Genomic DNA, 7,981 nt, shown 5'->3' with positions numbered 1-7,981 from the left:
TCCACTGACTGGAAGCCTGTAAAATGCTGCAGGCTGTTGAAGAGATGCATGCGCTGATAGCTCACTGAATGTATACATATGTACTTATGCATGTACATACATGTGTGTGTATGCGCGCGTTTTGTATGTTTGTAGACCGCACTGACTCTTAGAAGTGAGCTGCAATGACTCCTGCTAGCAAGCACTTAATTGTTTACTGTTTCCACAGGCGCTCCAGATAAAAATCGAAATGTGGCAAAATCAGTGGCTCAATCAATTTAGCATAGCGCTCATGCAAGAGAAAAGAGGTGGAAAAAAATTTAAAGTCAGAGTAGAAATTTAAAATAAAATGTTTGCATTAAATGCGACAAACGAGAACAGATTTTCTTTTCGAGGTTGCATTAAATCGCACCAGCATTTTTATACGATTTTCATTTTTCTTCTCGTGGTACTAATCAGCGACAAATCTCGGAATGCCACACATTTTCTTCAACTATGTCACGACTAGCCAACTATTTCGCCTTGCGTCTTTTCTTTCATTTTGTGAACTTTGTAAAGAGTGAAACTGTAAGAAACTAAAATATTTAGCGAAATATATGGGAAACAGTTATACATCTACACGAATTTTTTCATCAAATATAGTGTTTTTAGAAAAGTCAGGGTGTAGAAGCTGATTGCAACGTTATGCACGCAGTAGCCATTCCTTTTAAATGTTTCCAATTAGAATTAAAAAAAACCGGGTATGCACTCTCAAAGTCAATTAAATTTTAGTTTAAAAAGTGCAAGTCTGTAGTGGCTTAAAATTTGTGTGGATTTTTTAAAATTTCCTCCATAGCATTAATGCAAGGAATTTAGTTTGTAAAAATTAAAAATAGTCAAAGTTAGTCGAACTATGGCATTTCGAATATTTTGGTCTTGAGTGCCTTGAATGCCCTTTTCGCTAGGTTTCCACCTCCAGAGGTATCTATGAGAAAATGAAGAAGACGCCACTACATCCTCACTTGTACATACCTATATTCACGGCCACTAAGCTATTACTACCAGCTCAAAAACGAGTGGAATTATTTACATATAAAATTTGTTAAGGATCTATTTAGAAATTCGATGCAATGTTCAGTCGTGCCTGAGTGTTGGAAAAATCATCCCTACTTTTCGAGGTACTCAAATTTGTCAATTCTTCAATTTACTTGGGATTCACTGTTATATATTTGTCACTGCCGTTTTGATCAAATTTTGGTATGTCTTTGTGCCAAACACATACATACATAACAATGTGCAAGTGGCTCAAAATTTTGGTGGATTTTTGATAATTTTTTCTTAACAGCGAATGCGCAACATTTTTTTTAATGAAAGTAGTGAAATAAATTTCAATAAATATTCTGAGATCATCAATAATTCTACTATATCTATCCATAAACTGTGGAGTCAGAATTCTTGCCCTTTCAACAAGATTCTACGCCAGGAAATACGTCTTAGTTAACTCGAAGTGATTACGGCAGAATATTTTAACATTTATTTCTGCCGAAGATTCGTACTCGGGCCACCAAGATTTAAATTCGTACAAGTACTTACAAAGCTCACTAGCGAATTTGTAATATCTCCAATAAGTATTTATTGAGTAGCGTTTTCCATATCTATGGAAATTATAGGTACCGCAGCAGTACAGTGTTGGGAGTGGACTACTATATTTGAGAGGGGTTGCCTTTTATATTTTGTGCCATTACAACACTCATATTATGAACCCTAATTCAAATATTTATCAAAAATTTTCATATTTTTTTAGCATAAACTTGCATACAACGTTTTTTCTTCTGAGATTTATTTGTTTTTGAAGTGAAACTTCTTTAGCGGCGGTCTGTTATTTGAGTGAGAATGGAGAGTGAATTGGAAAAAATGTAACGTTTAGAGATTTCGTTACGCGAGAGAGAAAAAAAGATACAACGTGGAGAGAAGAAGAAAGAGAGCTATACATTTTCAATACCTAAGACATAGGCTTCGTTGTAAGACAGAGTATACAGTTATATAGCACAGAGAGAAAGATAAGGAGAGCTATACATCATAATGTTACGCGACAGAGAAAAAAAATCAAAACAGCGGTACCAATCGGACGACGCACATCAACAATCCCGCTTAACAACAACAAAACGATTAACGCTAAACGCTAACGCTTGTGCGACGACCATTCACAAGTGTCAGGGAAGCACGTATTCTGAAGTTGTTTTCGAATATGATAAAAAACATCCGCAATCATTAGTTTACGTTGCTTTATCAGGAGTCACTTGTATTGAAGGCTTGTGGATTATAACGAACGGAAATGATTTTAAATTCTACCATGGTCGACGAGCATCAGTCAGTATGTCTCATTTACAAGATGAATTCCGGAGACTATCGTTAAATAGACTGGAAGCTGTGGATAAACAAATAATCGATTTCATGACTCAGAGAAGAGGGCTATCTGTATATACTCTTAATAGTCAGAGGCTACGAGCACATTCCGCAGATTTAACAGACTCTGTCATCCGCAAATCGAGTATAGTACTTTTGTCCGAAACTTGGTTAAACGATAACGAGGATATTAGTATACCAAATTATTTCAATTGCGTCATCAAATATAAGCGACTAAATGTTAGAGCTGGCGGTGTGGCAATCTACCACAATCAAGATGATAGCGTAAATATCGTCACACCAAACATGGAAATGACTGCAAGGCAGTCCCAGTCATATTCATCAACAGTCACACCAGTTGGCGATGTTTGCATTGCAGAATGTCAAACGCTGAATGGAAAAACTATTGTCATAGCCGCCATCTATATCTCACCGAACCAAAATCTTGATGACATAATATATTTCATTCACCGCTTACTACTGGTTTACAGCCACGCAGTTGCAAATGCACTTGGAAGAGGCGAAGATAAAATTCCATTGATTCTCGGGTGAGATTTCAACGTAAATTTCAGATCCAATGATTCTTTGCCGTTGATTCAATTTCTTCGAGAAACATTCGGTTTGCAGATAAACAATAACCCTAAAGAATCAACAACAAAATCCGGAACTACACTAGATGCAATTTTCACACGTTATCTAGAAAATATTGAATCACGACAATATATTTCATACATATTTCAGCTATCACAAACCAATTATATCAGTATTACCAATTGAACCACCAACAAATGATAGCATAATGCATATATAATTAATAAAATCGAATTTTGGTTACACAAATTTTATACTGTTGTATTTCTTTTGAAATTATCCCTGTCTCCTTCTCTTCCTCTCTCTTTCTCTCTCTCTCTTATTCACACTCATTCACACACAGAAGTTTCACTTCTACCACGTGATGCTGCACATGATTTTTTTTTTTTTCAGTTGAGTTGAAAAATTCGGGAAAATTTCCATGTCATCATTTATTGCGACTTTTGACGTGGATTATCAGGCAGCAGTGCATTGATCAACTCATTTCGACTTTTGGCAGTGAAGCACCACACTCAACCACTGTGAAATGCTGATGCAATGAGTTTCAGCAAGACCGTTTAAAACCGATTGTTGTGCCAGAAATAATATATTAATACAAGATCGTCATGCAATAACACGCGAAATAGAGTTATCCTTTGTCATTAGTGGAGCCAGTATACATTTTATATAGCATGAATATGTGGTTGTCAAAGTTTTTCGTTGGATACCGCATCATTTAACAATTGCCCAAAAAATGGACTCGCGTAGATTCGCGTGAAGAAATTCAGCAGCGGTAGTTCAAAACACGACTCTGATATCATAGCAGCTGAGGAATCTCAAATCTATGAAAGTGAGCAGTGGTCGCCTTTTTTTTTCTGTCGGAAAATCTGGTCATATCGCAACTGCATCACTTGAGAAACTTAAAACGATCAATTCTGAGTGCTACACAACCATTTAGTTGTCAGAAACTTTCGGAGACTTAAGGAAAGTTTCCGCCGAAGACAAATTCTTGTTCACCAAGTCAATGTGAGCTCTCACGTACTGGCAGACACAAGGGACTATTTAAGTACTCAGAAGAATGGATTAATGGATCATTCGCTTTACAGGCTTGATTTGGCATCTATTCCCGAAAGTTTTTAAAAGCCAGAAGAAGCTAATGACATCTTAAACAGCTCGTTTTGGCGGTATCCACTTCTGAGGAGCAAAAGTGCTTTCAAAATTCAAATTCAAGCGAAGTATATTGATTCCGAAGGAAAGTATTTTGAAAATATTTTTTTGAAATATATTAGTAATTAATACAAAACGTTTTGGCTATTTTCTCTTATTTTGTACAATTTCTTAAAACTTCTAAGTTTCATCAAAAGTTATGTCTAGTAATATATTTTTAACGAAAATTGTTTACTTGCTACTAAGTGTTCATACATACATCTCTCATATGTTTGGTTATAATAAAAAAAATTGCATTTATCTTGGAAATAAACACAAACAAGCACAAGAAGCTAAACATTGCTTTTAGTAAGCACTAAAATTTTGTTAGCAGCCACTAACGAGCTGCTTTCACTGCTACTGAAAATATCTTTAAGGCCCAACTATTTGAAAATAAATATTAAATACTACCGTAAAGTAAATAAAACTAAAAATTAGCGGCCCAACAGTGGAATGGAATAAAAACGGTAGCAACTATAATATTTTTGCACAACTTTTTCTTCGGAAAAACTATAAAAACGAAGAAAGGTTTACTATAAAATATTTATAGTTGCATGTGTATGTGCATGCGTGTTTGCTGGTAGCAGACTATTGCAGAAATAAAAGAGTAAAAACAATAGCAATAACACTTCGAAGCAGTTTCAACACGTATTGGCTTATGCCACCAAAGTGGCAGCTATAACAATGTTTATATCATCGTTGTTGCCAGCCATTTTACATAGTAATAGTAGTAGTTGTTGCTATTGCTGTCGTTGTTGCCACAATACTACTGTACGTTGCACTGTATAACTATTTTCGTACGTTTAGGTTATTTAGTTTTTTTTCTATTTTTATTTTTATTTAATTTCTTTTTTTTTACTTAACAATTGCTTCTATTTTTTAATATCGCTGCGCCGTTTGCTACCTTGTTAAGCTCGTTGGGGGCATATAGCACATTTTAGTATCCCATTTTGTAAAACATCGCAAATAAAATCGACAACGACTGCAACGAAAGCAGCAGCCACTGCCTCAGTCGCAGTCGCAGCCGCAGCAGTAACAAAAACATAAACAGTAATGCGAAATAGCAACAGTAGCAGCAACTTGTTGGCATCTTGTTCTTGTTACGGTGGCAAGTGTGGCATCTTTAGCGGCCTCATTGCTGCCACTTTTCCAAAAGTTTAACAGCTATTTTGACAGTCTTGCCACAACTGTGACTCTCTGTGACGCTCTGTGTGTCGATCGGTTGGTCGAACTGTTATTTTAGCTACCGCTTAAGTGCAGTTCATGTTGTTGCTGTGCTATGCTTTGCGCTGCACAGTGGCATTAAAGACAACTTAACCTCTGTTTCGCCTCAGACTCCATTTGAGTGGGCTATAAATCATTCGGTCAAAAGGCATCAAACATCAAAATGTCGATATCTCTGAGCGCGATAGTCTGGACAGTCTGACTGCCTGCCACACAGCTGCCACAAAACGGCGGTTTGACACACAAAATAAAAAAAAGAAGAGAAAAATGTTAAACAAAAACAGTAATAATAGCAAATAACGCGAGAATTTGCGAGAATGTGGCACAGTAGCAGATCAGTGGTGGAAAATTACTGTTAGTTAATATATTATAATAATATGAATACGGAATATGAATACAAAATAAAAATAGTGATCTTACTTAAATGCCTTGATCTTTGTGCAACACAAAAAAAAAAACTTTAATAAAAATAATTGTAGATAGAGAAATTCTGTCGGGTCAATTTGTAATATATATTTGCTCAAATGCAATGTAATTATCAGTAATCATGGAAAAACTTTATACCACCGACCACAAAACCCTCGACTGCCAGAAAGGTAGCCCTGCAAGTTATGTTATTGAGAACTTGAAAAGTCTTATGCTCTGTTCACGTAAATGCATGGGAGCCATTTAGTTGAGGAAAATATGAGGATTTTTCATTGAACGCAATATTCATTGCAAGCCACTGTCTTTTCATTGCAAGCCACTGTCTTTTAAGAGCATACAAGTGCCATATGGAAAGAGCAATTCTTCGCATGAATGTGAGTTCTACATAGCCAGATGGTGAGTCATCAGCCCAAGCAGGAAGTAATAGCAGTAGAATAGTGAGTAGAAATAGATGGTGAATATGGCATAGAACTTTGTATTTGCGTATGTACTGTGAGCGTCGAAAGATAGTGCACACAACATATAAATAAGTTTTGACTATTTATTTATTTTGTAATTTGAATTATTTTTTTAGAAAAATATAGTTTATAATACAACAATACCATATAAATTAATTTTTTTGCCGCCAAATACTCCGAATAAGTTGGCTTGCTTGGGCTTTCACTCTACTTTTCTGCAATGGCTTAACTCATATTTGACGGAGAGTCGATGTTAATATAATAATATGTAATGTGTGGTAAAAATTGATGAAATCACTTTGTTGCTACTTCAGGTGTTCTCCAAGGGAGCATCTTAGGGCCACTTCTTTTTGTCATTTTTATCAATGACATAAGCAAATATTTTACTTTATCTAATTTCATGCTCTTTGCATATGATTTAAAAATCGTCTCATCTGTTGAGGACTCAGCGGATTCTAAAAAGCTGTCTTAAATACAAAAAGTGCATTCAGTGCATTCCTGCACATCCTACACCATTTCAAATGATGCAGCACAAAATGTGACTGAGTTTAAGGATCTTGGAGTACTATTCGATAAAAAATGTTCCTTCAGTGGCCACATTAATTCTATTCTTTCGAAATCGTATTCGGTTCTAGGCTTCATTTTCGCAATACGACTGAATTTTCTGATCCGTGTACCTATAAACTGCTATTTACGTCTCTTGTTCGTTCTCACCTAGAGTAGACAGTTATCATTTAGATACCTCTCGATTAATAGAATAGAACGCGTTCAAAAAATTTTTCTTAATCAAGCATTACGTTCCCTCAGATTTGAGTCGCTTGATCCATCCAATAATTCTCGGCTAAAGCTAGTTAATGTAGAATCCCTTGAAAAGAGAAGAACAGTCCTTTTACTTTCCTTTATTTTCAGTGATGTTAATGGCATCGTCGGCTGTCCAGATCTAGTTGAGCGGATAAGCTTTAATGTTCCCCAAAGAAGTCTTCGAAATTTTTACGCTTCTTATGGAGAAAACTTTAAGACTAAATTTGTGAGTAATGCACCCATTCGTTACGCACTTCAAGACTATAACTCATTATGTAATACCAGGCTGCTTGACTGAAATTTAAATTTAGTTACTTAATATTGTATTTATATTGATTGCCCATATTATAGTTGCCAAATTTTGCTTACTTTTCTTTACATTTTCGTTAAGTCTGTAAGGTAATTTGTACTGTAGATTATTAAAATAAATAAATAAATAAATTTTATGACTCACATCGAAAAAGATTCTGGAATATCTACATACATTTCTAGCACATTTGTACCGCGGTGTTTTATTCTGCCAAGTCACAGGCTTCCGCGCATTCTTGCTGCGGAGACTGTACGCCTCGGCACTCATTGGGTAAAAAACTATCTCGCTCAAGTTAAATATCTCTCTCGTCTCGCACCAGTAGATTGGCCACCCAGATCGTGTGATATCACACCTTTGGACTTTTATTTGTCGTTGAATGTAAAGGCTAAATGCTTTATAAATACATCGGTCTCGATTGAGGTACTGGGAGCCAACATTACTAAAGTTATTCATGAGATACCGACCGAAGTCCTCCAGCGAGTCATTCAAAATTGGTGTTTTTAAATGACCGAATCTGTCGCAGTGGCTTGAAACATTTCGAAAGGATCATCTTAAAAAAATAAAATGTCATGAAAATTAAAAGAAAATGTTTAGCAAAATTTCGAGTATACGGTTTTATAGC

This window comes from Anastrepha obliqua, chromosome 3 (genome assembly GCF_027943255.1).
Source record: "Anastrepha obliqua isolate idAnaObli1 chromosome 3, idAnaObli1_1.0, whole genome shotgun sequence".
In the NCBI taxonomy this organism is placed as follows: Eukaryota; Metazoa; Arthropoda; class Insecta; order Diptera; family Tephritidae; genus Anastrepha; species Anastrepha obliqua.
The sequence above is the reverse complement of the archived record's forward strand: the minus strand, read 5'-3'. Positions refer to the sequence as shown.